Below are 17,603 nucleotides of genomic sequence, written 5' to 3'. Positions count from 1 at the left end.
GTGATGCTTCTTAATATTAATAAATTCTTATCTTAATTAAATATATGGTAATAATCCAATTTATAATTTTAAACAAAATCATATAATATTTCTTTCTTAGTTACACCAGCCTAGATTCATCTTAATTCCAAATCTACTGAAGATTGAAAGAGATCAAATATCTTTTCACGTAGTTTACACCTCAAAAGATTTGATCTCTCTTGACACTTGGTAAATCCATAATTAAAATAAATCTAAACAAATTTAATTAATAATTATAATATAATCATAATGATTGTTTTCTATTGGATGGAGGGGAATGCAGAGGGTTTCGAAGCCATGACGGTCGAGCGAGGGTTTTGAAAGACTAGGGTTAACAGAAACAGGGTATGAAGGAAGAGCAGTGTTAGCGGGAGGAGCAGGAAGGCAAGTACCCTGAGCACAAATGAACTTGTGAAGCTAGAACAGGAAGAGGAAGGTAAATAAATCAGGAGAGGACTGAAAGACTCTATGGCAGACGACCTGGGGAGGGGAGAGATCCCCTCCTACAAAAACATGGTAGCGGGAGAAGAAAGTGGGGGCGGAATGCGGCAAGACCCAACGGAGGGCAGTAAGGACGCACTGGTGCTAGGAATAGATGACAAACGAAACTTGGAGGCAGATGTCTACCTAGAGCACAGAAAAAACCAAGGTATGTAATGCCCAACAACAAACTTGAGGGCTACAGATGTTATATGAGAGACCATGCCTTGATCTGCAAATTTGTAGGTCACTGGCTATCGGAAAGGGACTTAGCTAAATGGATACAACACAGATGGAAGCCGAAAGGACATATAGATCTAAAGTTAGGAGCAAAGGGATTTTTTACAGTGATATTTGCAAATCTGGAAGATAAGGAAAGAACGTTTGAAGGAGGCCCATACTTCATGAACAATGTAGGTTTATTTATGAGGCACTGGGAGGATAGATACAATCCAGATCATGAAAAATGCTTGTAGCACCCATCTGGGTAAGACTATTTGTATTACCAATGGAGTTTTGGGACCCTGATATCCTAGAAGGCATAGGTAACACAATTGGGACCTTTGTTAAAGTAGCAGAATCAACAAAAAGAGGGAGGTACACATCCTATGCAAGGATTTGTGTCTATATGAATATAGCGGAACCACTGCCGGAGTACATAGAGTTGGAATACCATGATGAAATATGGTCAATAGACTATGAGCATATACCTTTCAGATGCAGGAGGTGTCATGAATACGGGCATCTCTTTAAGCAATGTACATTGAATAAAGAAGAAGAAACACCAAGAAAACAAGGAGAAGAGAAAAGGAGGACAGAGGAGACAGATGAAGGAGAAAAGGGTTTCCAGGAAATCTATAGGAAAAAAGGACGAGGAAAGGAAAATGCAAGGATACAACAATATGCAATACCAGTAATAGTGGAAAATCAAAACAAATTTCAGGCATTACAAGAGGAAGAAGAAGAGCCCGAAAAAGAAGAAAATGTGGAGGAACCCATCGAAATTATACAAGAAACAAAAGAATCAGACATAAACCAGAAAGGTAAGGCAAAAGAAGGAGTAGAGGAGAGTATGGAGATGATAGTAGAACAACCCCAGATGGAGACAGAGGTGCAGAAGAACAATGGAAATGAAGAAGAAAAAATCATGAAAAGATTGCTACAGGATTGGAAAAATCTTGATGAAAGGTTTATCTCGGAAGCCCAAAAGCAACTGTATAAAGAAACATTCCAGAAGTATAAGGAAAAGAAAGGACTTACTGAAGCAAACCAGATAGAATACACAGGATCGCAAGGAGCCCAAAGTTTGGGAATGGACAATACTGGCAAAGGAGGTAGGAAACAAGGTAGGAGGACTCTGAATGAAACGATACAAGCGGTCAGAGAAATTTTGGTCAACTCAGGCAGAGTCATACCTCTTTTATAGGTATTTCAACAACCATCTAAAAAGTTATAAAATGATAGTCACAAGTTGGAACATTAGGGGACTTAATAGTAAAGGAAAACAGAGGTACCTAAAGGAGAGAATAAAGAAAGACAAGTCCAACATAATGATAATCCAGGAAACAAAAATTAGCTCCCAACAATTAGAAGATATAATAAAGAAGCAAAAAATACAATATGAGGTGATGGCTCAGGATGCGATGGGCATAGCAGGCGGTTTGGCAATCCTACGGAACCCCGAGGAAGTACTGTTTGAAAATTGGATAAGCTTACCCAGAATCCTTTCAGGATTATTTAGAGTGGTAGGATTATCGGAATGGATTCTTATCACAGGAGTCTATGGACTGCACATACCAAGGGAACGGAAAAACTGTAGGTTTTAACCCTGTACAGAAATTACCTGCATACGAATTCTTAAACAAAGAAAATAAACAATGCGAGAGCATAACACATAAAACACATATGCACAAAGATTTTCCCCTGGATCCCAAAACCGGCACTACCAGCTTGATTTTTCATTATATTCCTTTCAATGTTACAATACATATTTATACATGCTGAAGCATCGAATACCATGGACCGAAAAACCATCGCGTCCAAAACCATGGACTGAAAACCATAGGTAGGTTCGCCCAACCTAATATAGGGTGGAAAGAATATAAGACAACCCAACAAAAACTTCCTAAAGGACCTACACACCACAAGAAGGATCTTTCCAGGGATACCGTGGATAGTAGGGGGATACTTTAATATGATACGCACAATGGAAGAAAAGAGAGGTGGTATAAATAGACCGGATCAAAACATGGAGGAGTTTAATGAGATGATTACCGAGCAGAGACTGGTCGATATCCCAACAATTAACAACATTCACACATGGAATAACCGAAGAGGAGGAAGAAGCCAAATAGCTTCAAGATTAGATCGATTCCTTATATCAGAACAAATAATGAACAGGGATGTATTTGTAGAAGCCACAATAATGCCGGCGATGGGCTCGAATCATTGGCCGATTAGGATGGAAATAAATATTAAGAAAAACACCATCAAAAGACCCTTTAGATTCGAGGCCTTCTGGCTCAGGAATCCACAGTTTTTATCCAAGGTTGAGGATTGGTGGACTCAATGCACATTACAAGGAAAAGGTAAGATGCATACCTTTCAGCTAAAACTCAAAGAACTAAAGGGAAGAATAAAAAAATGGAACAAGGAGGAGTTTGGAAATATAATGGTAGAGAAGCAGAAGCTAGAACAGGAAATGGAAGAGATACAACAAAAAATTATTACAGAAGGCAGAAATGAGGAAAATAGCAAAGAGGAAGGAATCATTATCAGCCAACTAGAGGAACGGAGGAAAGAGGAAGAAATCCTATGGAGACAAAAATCCAGGATAAATTGGTTATGGGAAGGAGAAAGAAACACCAAGTTTTTTCACCAAGCTATGATTCAACATAGACAAAAGAACAAAATCTTCTCTATCAAAAACGAAGAAGGAGAAAGGATAACAGAACATGAAGGAATAGAGCAAGTATTGGTAGGATATCATAAAAGCATATTAAAAGAACCACAAGTGGACAAAGCAGCGGCCACAAATCTTATTTTTAAAGAGATTCCTAGGATAATAACTGAGGAACAAAATATGGCATTGATGAGAGCAGCAACTCTAGAGGAAGTGGAGGAAATCGTGAAGGGTATGAAGAAAAATAAAGCACCAGGACCAGATGGATATACAGCAGAGTTCTATCAAGCAAGCTGGCATTTTCTGGGACAAGAAATACTGTAGGTGGTAGAGGAATCTCGTATAAAACATAAGGTATGGCCGGGTCTCAACTCTACTTTTCTTACATTAATTCCTAAAAATGCCAAATCTGAAAATGCCCAGGGGTTTCGACCAATTGCCCTATGCAATGTAATATACAAAATAATCGCTACTTTGATAGCCAAAAGATTAAAACGCATCCTCCCCATCATTATTTCTCTCAAAATAACTGGATTTGTGGAGGGAAGATAGATCCTAGACGGACTATTTGTAACCCAAGAAGCAATCCATACACTAAAACAGAAAAAACAGAGAGGGATGATGATACTTCAAAAAATAACTAAGGGAAAGGAAAATTAAAGGATTAAGGCTCTGGGGAAATAATCTTCCCATCACCCACCAATAGTTCGTGGACGATATAATGCTCTTGTGTGAAGTTTCAATAAAGGAGGTAAGGGGTGTAAAAAGGATCCTGGACTTGTTTATGGAGGCTTTAGGTATGGAAATAAACAAAGAAAAATCGTGTACCTTTATCTTCAACACTCCTGAAACGATCAAAGCCCATCTAACTTGAATGCTAGGATTTAGACATGGAGAAATGCCAACAAAATACTTGGGGAACCAACTAGATATAAATCCTACAAGAATGACAAACTGGCAACATGTCATAGAAAAGCTGAAGAATAGACTTGCAAGTTGGTCTTTTAGATCATTGAACATAGCAGGAAGATTGGTATTACTGAAATCAGTTCTCCAATCTATACCAATATACCCTTTATCGATCATGGCTGCCCCCAAGGGGGATTGTAATAAAATGAAGGAAATCTTTGGAAAATTCATATGGGGTGGGCTGAAACAGCAGAGGAAATGGGCATTAGTATCATGGAAAAGCTTGGCAAAAAGAAAAGAAGAAGGGGGATTAGGTCTTCGAGACCCAGAAATTTTGAACAAAGTTCTTGGAGCAAAGTTAAGGTGGAGATGGATGAGGGGAGGAAATGACTTATGGAAGAAAATATGGACACAGAAATATAATATGCCGACAACTACAGTAGGCATCCTAAGAGTAGAAGAAACATCAAAGGGATCTACAATATGGGAATTGGCAAGTCAAAGCAGAAACATTATAAACAAGTATGCATTCTGGGAAATAAGAGGAGCAAATATAGCTAAATTTTGGGAGGAGGAATGGCAGCAGAGAGATAAAATGGTTAACATACAAGTCTTGCAAAACATACACCAAAAAGCAGTCAGAGGGGGGCTTGATTATGTAAAGGAGTATTGGAAAGAAGGGGAACCAGATGGGATATGGAGAAAATGTAGAAAACTAGAGGAATGGGATGAAAATGTAGATCAAGAGCAGAGAGGAATATATGTAAAAGAAATGGAGTCAAGGAAAATCAAAGCCAGACCAGGTCCAGATATTCTGAGATGGGGAAAATCCACAAGAGGGACCTTCACAGTCAAAGAAGCCTATTATTTAACAACCCTCCAGGCAAGGGAGGGAGAAACCCTTGATTGGGAAACAATTTGGAACAATAAATGATGGCCGAAGGTAGCTATATTTGCTTGGCTGGTGGGAAAGGAAAGGATCCTAACATGGGACAAGCTACAGAAAAAAGGCTTCACAGGACCTCCGAGATGCAGCCTATGCAAACAGGGGATTGAAACCCAGGAACATATTTTGAACTCCTGTCCATTTGCTCAGTATCAATGGGAAAAGATAAAAAACCTCTTTGGAAAATCAAATAGAGATCCTAGGGACATCAAAAAGACCATCTTCCAATGGGGTAAGGGACAATTCGCATGCAAGGTAGTAAGGAGAACATGGAAGCTAGCCATTGGATTTGTCATATGGCTTCTTTGGAAGGAAAGAAATAGAAGGATATTCCTAGACAAAGCGAAGACCCCAGAAAAGATATGGAGAGGAATTCAAAATGTAATTAGAGAGACTGTTCTGGCAGAAACCTGGGAGGAGGAAGACTGGAAAGTAAATCTAGAAGAAGGAAGAATCCTAGCAAATCTAAATATGGAATTCAGCATGTTGTATCCTATAAAAGAAAAACTGCAACGATTCCAACCTCAAAGCCCAAAAAAGTTCAGGTGTCCCGAGCTAAATTTCATTAAATTGAACTTCGATGGGGCCTCTAAAGGGAACCCAGGGCCGACTGGCTTTGGAGGCATCTTTAGAGATAGCGAGAGACGAACAAGATGGGTGTATACGGAATGGGGAGGAGTAATGACCAATAATGAGGTAGAACTGATGGTTGTCTATCAGGGTCTAAGGATTGCAGTAAGGAATGGCTACACAAATCTAGAGATTGAAGGTGACTCACAGATAGTAGTGGAAATGCTACGTAATCTCAACAATGGGAAAGATTGGGAGCAAGTGGCAAGAAGCTAGAGGATAGCAGGGATCACTCAATACCTAGCGGAAATTTTAAAGAGGATTGAATACAAAATCATTAACCACGTCAGGAGAAAAGGAAAGAAAGCTGCGGATTACCTTGCAAATTGGGGATGCAAGGATCAGGGGGAAGGGATTGATAATATTCAGACAACAATAATGAGTAAGCCAGGGTGGTAGGACTTCAATGCAATAATTACTCAGGACCATATTGAAGCCACAACACAATAAAAAAGATTTTTAGAGACCCCCGATTGGGGTGATAATGGCGGCAAGCATGAGGATTAAGACAAAGCGAGTAGGGATTGATGGCAAGGCAAGAGGATATAGGGCAATGATGAAGGTGGATAGAAGGATCGGCAGAGAGGTTAAAATCCCAAGGATGAAAGGAGATGAAGTAATGAGAAACGAAGGTGGTGGAGGTTACACTGCAGAGATGGGACGTGGGTACGATGGCTCAGAATGAGGACGAAGGGAGGGGGCGGTCATGACAGCGACAGGTGGTAGAAGGACCTGGAGAGGAAACTGGAGAGGAAACTGCGGAAAAGAATTCATAAGGAAGGGAGGAAGGGTATGGGAAGGAGTTTATGCAACGAAACACTTGAGAAATTGCCCAGAGATAGGGTGGTGAAACCTCCAGTTCCGTCCACAGTGAGACAGAGAAGACAGAGGGATCAAGTGAGCAGGGCTGCAAGGAGAGAGAGCATTGCCACAAGAAGAAGAACGAGAAAAGAAATGGAAGAGGATCGCAGAGACAGGGAAAGCTCGGAAAAGAAAGGGAAGCGAATTGATCCCAGGGAAGCTACTGCACAGTATCAGATAATCCAAGATGAGACTGAGAATGAAGTAGAAATGTTCGACTCTGACCAAGACAAGCCAGAGCAATCAAGGAAGAATCAATGGAAGGACGAAAGGCAACCTGAGGATAAATCTTAGGGAGAAAGGAGGTATACAGCCAGGGGAGGAAAAGGACAAAGGGAAGGAGACGACTTCGAGAGTACCTCGGGTGTGAAGAATATGGGAGGCAGGGGCAAATATATGAACAGAGGAAGAGGAGGCCGGGGACGAGGACGACGGGGCAGATGAAGAGGACGTCGGGAAGGGAACAGAGAGAGAGGCGAGGCATCTACAATACAAAAATACAGGAAAACATTGCAGAGAAAGATACAGCGTGCTGAAAAAGCCTATAGTGAGAATACCAATGCAGATATAAGGAAAATAATACAGCAATTGGAGGAAGAGGCCACCCAGGGACAGTCAGATTCTGAGATGGAAGATTGGGAATACCTGTTACCAGATCTAGGGAAGACCAGAGGCCGCATGACACTGTATAAACAAGCTCTGCATGTATATTGGGTGATGAAAAGATCGCTGGCTAAAGCTATGGAGCAGGTAGCCATGGAAATGGCTGAGCTGGCACAAGGCATACCAAATTTGAAGAGAGAAATGAAGAACATTCAGGTGACCTTAATAATGCAAGACAACAAACTGGAAGAAATAAAGCAGCAAATCAAGGAGATTAATACGAGAGTAAAGAATGAAGATGGCTAGCAGGAAGCCAAAACTGGTCAAGCGTCTGAAGATATGTATAATCTCAACATAGTTTTTTTGATTGCAGATGAATAGTGTAGAGATACAGATCCATTTTATAATGCATATTAGAACCAATAGGAATATGTTTGACTGCATTACATACTTAGCATGGACAAGAAGAATCAATATTTTTTGTTTATGGATGGCTATCAAAAACTTAAGGTGGCCAACAGACCCGGTTTCCCTTCGGGGCGGGTTGAGGGCACCATGAAAATGGTTTGGTTTCAATTTGAATTAATAGAAAATGTATGATTCCTCCTTTCCCTAAAAAAAATAATGATTGTTTTCTATTTTATTTTTATTTTTATAAAATTTTACCAAATAAAAATGTTTTATTAATAATTTTATAATTATTATTATTTACTTAACTTAAATTACAATCTCATACTAAACTAAAGAGCTCCGCTAGACCCAACAATTCTTTATATTTAAGAAAAATACATATAATATTCATATAATATTAAGCTTTTCGTTCTCTGTTGTTGAATCTTTATATGATTATTGGTGTCTAAGCTTTTCCCTTTTATTACATACATATATTATTTTCGATCTCCGTTATTGACGCTTTTTAGGACTATTGTTACCGTCTCGTTGTTTGAGATCATCGTGACACATAATATATTAATTATATTTCCTTCGAGTGGTGCTTTACATGTGCTTGGGAGCCACTAAAAGAAAACAATGGTTGTTTTGAAATATCATAACTCTCAGGCCCAATAAAGAAAAACGAACGAAATTTGGTGGTACACTGCCATGTCTGCTTGGAATGGTGTTTTTATACCGAAAATGTCTTTAGAACCATATGTCTATGATGGGAAAAGGATATCTACTCTCCACCATATCTACTTTGGAATGGTATCTAATTTGTCTTTAGTAACCCGGAGGGATAATTATCTTATTATTTTTTTAATAAATTATATTTAATTGAATAATATTTGGTACAAAAATATTTAAATCCAATAAATTAATATAGTTATATTTTAAATACGGATCTAACCTGAGTTGCGAGGGATCCAATTTCTTTAGCAATTTTTTTATGAATAGACATTTTTTAATTTTTAGATTTAAAAAAAATATTATTTTGGTTGATATCAATAAAATTTCAACTTTGATGAGAGACAGATAGAGCTACACTACACATCTACTCAGCAGAGTTACACATCATCCTGGGTTGTAGAATAAGCCTCTCGGATTACACATCTACTCAGCAGAGTTACACATCATACTGGGTTGTAAAATAAGCCTCTCGGATCAATGAAATGAGATAAAGCTTACAAATCTATGACATGATGAAATATCATATGCAACATCCACCGTAACACAAGGTGCATAGATGTTTAAAAATTTCTTAAAGAAAAATAAATGAAATTCCATATCTCTCTCACACTCACACACACACATATTCCACAATATATGGTTATATTAAGATGCTCCCCAAAAGTTATAATCGAGTGAGAATGGTAAAATAAATGATTTCATATTAAATTTATTTATAATTTTTTTGGTTTAATGTAATTTTGAAATTTATGTTTTACATATTACTTTATAACAAAATTATCGTCAATTGAACTACACCTCCATAAACTTTATGTTTATTTATATTATTTATAATTAAAATTTTATTTATTTTTATAGAACTTATTTATATAAATTTATTTTTTATAATATGTAATTGTTAATATTAATTCATGGTTTATCATATAATTATATAGTTTTTATTTTAATTATAGAATATAATAATGATTATTTAATGAATAAACTGCATAATTTTATATTTAGAATTATGTGATATGTCTAAAAGTATTATAGAATTGGGATAGTATTATGTGGATTTTCATAAAATTAAATAAAATCACACTAAAATCATATAATACTTGGATAATTTGATTGGGTATGTATTAAAACTATATCATTATGACAATTGGGGTAGTATCATGTCATTTTACTATGATATATGGGTAGTTCCACAATTTCCTCATTGTCTTTTGAAAATATAAATCTCGACATCAATATACTATTTGTAACATAATTACCTAATTTTAAGTTCAAAATGATGTAATTATATACTTAAGACCATGTAATGAAGCCACTAATGTGTGATATGTAATTCAATTTTACGTCTCTTTTTGTTAAAACTCAATGCACCAAGAATAGCTAGGTTCTAGATAGCATATTTTGATGAGAGTGACAAGGTACTCTACATTCTCCTATGGGGATATGTTGTTAAATGATGTTAGATAACCTTAGAAAAACATATTCACTTAAATATGTACATAGAAATATGTGAAAAAGAATTGTATAAATTTATCCTGATTTATTAAATATTGAGAGAAATCAAATTTCTTAAGGTATAATTTTTGAATCATTTAATACAAAAGAATTATTACATGACATAAAATTGAAAGATAAAAAGATTTACATTTTAAGAAATTCGATCATTCTCAATATTGATAAACACTTATCTAAAATAAATATATGAGGATTAATAATTCAATTTATAATTTTTTTAAAAATCATATAATATTTATTTTTCAATTATACTAGCCTAGATTCATCTTAATTCCAAATCTACTAGGGTTGAGAGGGATCAAATATGTTTTCACTCTAAAATTAGTTTACACTTCAAGGGATTTGATCCCTCTTGGAACTTGGTAGATCCATAATTAAAATGGATCTAAGCTATTTGATTATTAATTATAATTATAAGATAATCATAATTGTTGATTTCTATTTTATTTTATTTTATTTTTATGTCATTTGGCTAAGTCAAAAGTTTAACCAGAGAGGACGTTACAGTCCCATACAAGCCTCTAAACACAACAATTCTTTATAATTTTAAACAAATGCATATAATATGCATCCCCTCAATTATATAATTCTTACTAAAAAATTAATTATTTTAATAATATATTTTCATAAGTATAATTATGTGGTTTAAACATCAAATAAATATTAAATAACATTTGTAACCAAAATAAATTATTTAGGTTTAAATTAAAGTCTATACTAGATAACCTACATTTAAACTCGCATGTTAAAATAAGAAACTATAATTAACAAACTTAATGAATTATATAATAATAAATAGTTTTGACTTCACAGTATGTATGTCTTTGTAGACTTAGCAATAGGGTCTTTTGTCCCACAAATAAGGGGGTTTCATATACCCATTTGGTATCTCGCTTGGTCTTGACCTTAAAATTAGATAATAATAATAATAAATAAAACACTAAACCCTTAATAATAATCTTAATAATAATCTTAATTATAAGACGTTGAATTTCATAAAAAAAAATTAAATATGATTTATTCTACTATATAATAAATATAGTAGATGAAATATTCTTATTATTGTCTTTAATTTTTAATGTGGTTAAATTTCTTATACCTATTTATATTTCATATAACACTTATTCCTAGAAAGTTAGTTATATTTCACGTAAAACTTATTCTTTGAAAGTTAGTATATCAATTTTTAGTGGAACTAGAACCCTCATAAATAAATAAAATAAGAGCGACTCTACCTTATCACTCGAGCTACACATATTTGACCATTATTCCTATCTTTTAAAAAATGAAAAAGTAATTTATTATATAAAAAATGGTTAAATAGTAAGGTATATAAAAGAAAAAAAAATTATTATTATATCAAAATGTCTTGTATTTTTCAAGTTAAATAGTAAGTTACTTTATTGTTGCGAAAAGAAAAATTGCAATAAAGTATTTTATTGTTATTTAGTATAATTTTATTATGAAAAAGTTAGTAATTGATAGCAGAAGTTATTGTATCTAAGATAAAAAAAAATCCTCTCATGTTCATGCATAAACATCTTAAATTTTTTTAATTGTTAAAACTTGTGATTTGCAAGGTTCTATGTGACATTATAATAGTTTAGATCTTAAGCGAAGTCTTTTGGTAGAAATCATATAAGATAAATTTTGGCCGACACTTTTCAAACTAATAGGTGTGGTTCATCATCAGGTCAGATGAAGAGGCAAATCATGGCAAAGGCTTAAATAGAGAGCAATGTAGAGACATAATTTCAAGTAACGGCTATATTTGAACAATAATATTTAAATTATGATATTAATTTGTTAATGTATTAAAAACAAATATTATTAAGTAACGGCTATAGTTTTTGAAAAATTGAAATTAAATAATAATATTAGTTTAATAATTTACTTAAAATATTCATAAGTAAGGGCTAGTTTTGAAATATAATATTTAAATTAATTTATTAAAACTAAATATTACTAGTTTTTGAACAATAATATTTAAATAATTATATTACTTTATTAATTTATTAAAAAATGTTAATGAGTAACAGCGATTTTAAATGGCTAGTTTTTGAAAAATAATATTTAAATTAATTTAAAAAAAGAAGAAGAAGTTAAAGTCAAAACTAAACAAGGAGGGAAGTAAAAAATTATAAAAAAGAGTCAAGACCTAATCGAGACAAGAGCTTTTAATACACAAAATAATTAATGGAAAATAAATAAAATAAAACAAAAATATACACAAGTCAAAAGAAATATATATATATATATATATATATATATATATATATATGTATACAAAGAAAATAATCAATAAATTAATATCATTATTTAAAAATTTTATTTTTCAAAAATTGTTTTTAATAAATTAATATTATAGTTTAAATATTATTGTTCAAATATAACCGTTCCTTGAAATTATGTCTCTACATTGCTCTCTATTTAAGCTTCTCCATGGTCTGTCTCTTCATCTGGTTCTGATGATGAACCACACATGTTGTTCTTTTATGTGATTTATACCTGGTGACTTTTCTTAATTCATTATGGATCACAGAAGCCTGAATACATACATTTATATCTTCTTCAACTTTTGAATTTAGGTTTCTACTTTAGAATATTAAAACAAAATTTCAAAATATTAAAACAAATAGAATTGTTAAAATTTTGAGGTAGGAATATTTTTATAGTTGAATTCACAATGTTAACATTCAAAAGTGTTTAGTTAAAACAATGAAATTTCCATTTTGTATTAAAATTATCTATAAATAAAATTTCCACAACAAATGACATCAATTAACTTTTGTTTGCTCTCTATATTCTTAAATAACTAATGCATTTACAAATACTTATAAGTATGACATCTTGATATTTCAAGATCTTATATAACTCCTACTCAAATTTCCCATAAAATCAAGCAAGCTATTAAAAGTAGGTAAAATTGTTTGAAATAAAAACATTTAATATCATAAAATCGAGCTAGCTATTAAAGATAACTAAATGTTTGAAAAAAAAACATTATATAATATTAAAAGAGCACATGATTAATTATGAAAAGGCATGCTCACTTAAGGGCATAGAAAGAGCTATACAAATTTATAATGGAGGGCACATTGTTTTTATTATCAATACATTATATTATTTTGAAATAAGTTGTTGGTAACAGAATAACTAAGTTTTAGGCATTTTATACTTTTATGAAAAAAAAAAAGAAAAATATTTAAAAGTATGGGGAGACTTTAAGTTGTTACCATATTAGATAGGTCATAAATGTAAAATTGAGATTATAATATTAGTTCCAATTAGAAATCAATTTATGAAGGTTGTATTAATGTAGGAAGGGACTCAAAAGCAAGAGTTTAGTGGAAGAATTTAGATTGCATTTTCAAAAATATCTCTATATTGATACACAGTGATAGAATATCATAAATGTGTTTGTTGATGTTTTTGTAGATGTTGCAATAGGATTGGATTCCTAGTAGTAAGGCTTAAAACATTTAAAATGTTATATATATATATATATATATATATATATATATATATATATATGCCACCAATTTTCATAATAATAAACATGTCAAAACTCAATATTTATGAAAAACAATACACACATCAAATCTCAATATTTATGAAAATTTAGTTTCTAGGTAAGTGTATCAAATTCATGTTTGACTTTTAATTAATTGTAACTTTTGAAAATAATTTACAAAATTTATTGATTCCAACACAGAAAGCTCGGAAAAAACGGCTCTGCAACTAGGGTTCCGACAATCGTCTTACTTCTTTGCCTTCAGAAACAACTCTGCAGCCTGCGAGGGTCTGACCTCTAGGGCCTGACAAAGAGCCTCAGGAACTCTTACAACACACATGGATCCTCCCCAAGGGGGGGCCTCAAGGCCCTCCCCTCTGTCAAACTCGGCGCCGCCAGAGCACACGAGATCCCTAATCTTTGGGTCGATCAACGCAGACAAAAATACCAAGACGTCACCACAGCATAACAAGTTGAAAGCTTCAGCAATACAGACTGACAAGAACGATGCAGTACCAGAAGGGAAAGACAAGCCAGAGGAATAGCCCAAAGTCACTTCAAAAACCTGCAAGCCAATAGCAGAGGAAAGACCCAAGATAGAACTGCCCAGTCAGAAGATCAATGAGAGAATACAGTACATGACATATCATGCACTCCTAGGAAAATTTATAGGACTGTGGCCAACAGAAAAAGTGCTGCATGGCTGGATCTCGGCAAAGTGGAAACCCAACGGCCACATCACTCTGCAGCTAGGACCAAAAGGTTTTTTTACTGTTATCTTTTTTTGCTTAGAAGACAAGTTCAAAATCTTAGATCAAGTCCCATACTTCTTTAACTCAACAGGCTTGTACTTGAGAGAATGGATAGCAAGATTCAACCTGGATAAGGAAGACCTCACCTGGGCTCCTGTTTGGATTAGAATGTACTCACTTCCAGAGGAATATTGGGATGAAGGAATACTCAAGGATATTGGAAATGGACTGGGGGAATACATAAAAGTGACAGAAGAAACAAAGCTACAAAGATACACTTCATACACTCGCATTTGTGTCTTCATGCGACTGGACAAAGCGCTACCTGACTCGGTAAGTCTCTCTCATGACGACTATGAATGGATCCAACCTATAGACTATGAACATGTTCCGTTTCGATGTCGCAAGTGTCATGCTCATGGGCATCTCCTTAAGGATTGCCCGCTAAATATCAAAGCCCCTATTTCTGACCCCTCTGATACATCAGCCCAAGAAGGCTTTACCGAAGTTCATAACCGTAAACGAGCTCACAAAAAACCTGCTCCTGGGCGGAAACCCCAACAAGACTTTGCATCTCTTCCATCCACGAGTAACAGTTTTAAGATTCTGGCTCAAACCTAAGAATATCAACCCTTGAGCTCAAAGCCAAGTACATTACCGCTATCCACACCCGACATTACCAATCCATCCAGCTCCACCCCTGTTTCTCTCAACTCAAAGGACAAAAAGGCTATCCCCAAGGATAAACTAAATGATAGTACAGGAAAATCGAATGAAATGGAAGTAGATGGATCTTTGAACCATCTCATTACCTTAGAAGAAACCACTGGTGAAAGAAGCCAACCACAGATTATGGATGAAGATCCTGAAAATTTCGACATGGAAGGAGTGGACATACTTGAGCTTGAGCAAGCATGCAAAAAGAAAAACTATGATCAAATCCCAGAGATGCAACTTAACAAGCTGGAAATAGTTCTCTCGAAGGTATATCAGCAGAAGCAACTAGGAATCCAACCAAGCAGTTCCGGGGATGGTAGCCTCCCCCCAAGAGACTTTAAAAAGAGAGGGAGAAGAACGGAGCTCCAACAAACAATTGAAGTAGGAAAAATCCTAGTGGACTCGGGCAGGTATGCAAAATTGACGAAGTACTACAAACCCTTCATCAATAGTGAATCATGAAGCTCACCTCATGGAATTTAAGGGGGCTCAATGGCCCAGGGAAACTTCGAACTCTAAAAAACATGATAAAGATGGAGAAACCGCAAATGTGTTTTCTTCAAGAAACAAAATTCAATAGCAGTACGCTAGGAAACATCCTCTCCAGAGCTTGGCCAAGATGCCAATCGGTAGCACAGAAGGAGCATCAGGGGGATTAGCTATAGTGTGGAACCCGCAAATGATCTTTCTCCATGATTTTCATGCCTCCCACCATATCATACAGGCTACCTTTCACGTTACAGGTACTAATATTCATGGCAACCTTACTAATGTCTACTTCCCTCAGGAAGCTGGAAATAAAATAGCCTTACTCAACACAATAGAAGCTCTAAGCTTAAGCAGAACGCATCCTCTACAGATCATTGGAGGGGATTTCAATATGATCACCAAGCTGGAGGAAAAACAAGGAGGGCGAATTAGGATGGATCAGGAAAATGTCCATTTCAAAGACTTCATACAAAACAACTCTCTCATCGACTTGCAATTCTGCAACGGCATACATACTTGGAGCAACCGCAGAGCCGGGAAGTATCAAATTGCCTCAAAGTTAGACAGATTCCTCATCATAGATAATTCTGTTCATCTAGGAGGGGATATAGCAACTGCCATTCTCCCTTACTCAGGATCTGATCATTGGTCCATCTCTCTCCAATGGCAAAGGCCCGGTAACACAATCAAGCGACCCTTTCGCTTCGAAGAGTGTTGGCTTACACATCCTGCTTTCAAGGACTTCGTCAAAACAGTCTGGAGTACCTTTTGCCGACCAGAAGGATCTAAAATGTTTCAGTTTCAACAGAAACTCAAATATCTAAAAACCCAAATTAAGAAATGGAATCAAGAGACATTTGGAAATATCTTCAAGGCGCAACAAAATCTAAACAAGGAAATGGCAGATCTTCGGCAACAAATCATCACCAAAGGACACACTAATTGGACCTTAGAACAGGAGCAATGCATAAATACTCAACTGGAGGAGAGGAGAAAGCAAGAGGAAATCCTATGGAGGCAAAAGTCCAGGATAAGATGGTTAAAAGTGGGGGAAAGAAACACCAAATTCTTCCATCGAACCATTGTCCAAAGAAGAATGCACAACAACATCTCCTTCATACAGAATCAGGAAGGGACAAGATTGGAAAAGTATGAAGAAATTGAGGAGGAATTTCTTCGACATTTCAAGCAGGTGCATAGAGAGCCTCTGGCTAACAGAAATCCAGCCATAGAAAAAATCATCCAAAAACTTCCAAAAATTATCACTGAAGATTAATGAGCTCCTCCTCCGCCCTATTCTCCCTTAGGAAGTTGATGTAGCCATGCATCAGCTGAAAGAGAGCAAAGCCCCGGGACCGGATGGTTTCTCAACCACATTCTATCACAAGTTCTGGGAGATGATAAAAGGCGAGGTATGGCAAGTTGTGGAGGAATCCAGAGCTCTTCACTGGCTCTTACCTTCCCTCAACGCAACCTTCATTGTGCTCATCCCAAAGGAAGAGATTTCTAACACACCGAACAAATTCCACCCTATAGCTCTATGCAACGTCATCTATAAAGTTATCTCTAAAGTAATAGCTAACAAGCTAAAGCCTCTTCTTCCTTTGCTAATATCTCTGGAACAATCGCGCTATGTAGAAGGGCGGCAGATCCTCGATGGAATTATCCTCACGCATGAAGTTATTCACTCCCTCAAACATCACAAACATGGAGGTATGATACTGAAGCTTGATCTCTCAAAAGCATTTGATAAACTAAGTTGGACTTATATGAAAAAAATGTTAAATGCTTATGGATTCTCACCCATGTGGGTGCGGTGGATTATGAGTCTTATATCCTCCTCCTTCTTCTCCATTCTTGTGAATGGCATTCCATCTAAACCCTTCAGTCCATCTAGAGGAATTCGGCAGGGCGATCCTCTTTCCCCCTTCCTTTTTGTTTTAATGGTCGAAGGATTAGGATGGCATATCAAATCTACTCTCGCCTCCCATCAGCTCAAATGGCTCTCCATCCACGGTACCCCAACCATAACCCATCAACAATTTGTTGATGATAACATGCTGTTTGGCTACCCTTCGGTTCAGGAAGCCTCCCTCTTCAAATCTCTACTCAACGACTTCTCTGAAGCCTCGGGCACCAGCG

The sequence above is a fragment of the Pinus tabuliformis genome, chromosome X (assembly GCF_031772625.1).
Source record: "Pinus tabuliformis cultivar Carrire ecotype Pingquan chromosome X, CPIR1, whole genome shotgun sequence".
NCBI lineage: Eukaryota > Viridiplantae > Streptophyta > Pinopsida > Pinales > Pinaceae > Pinus > Pinus tabuliformis.
Note: the sequence above shows the minus strand (reverse complement) of the source record.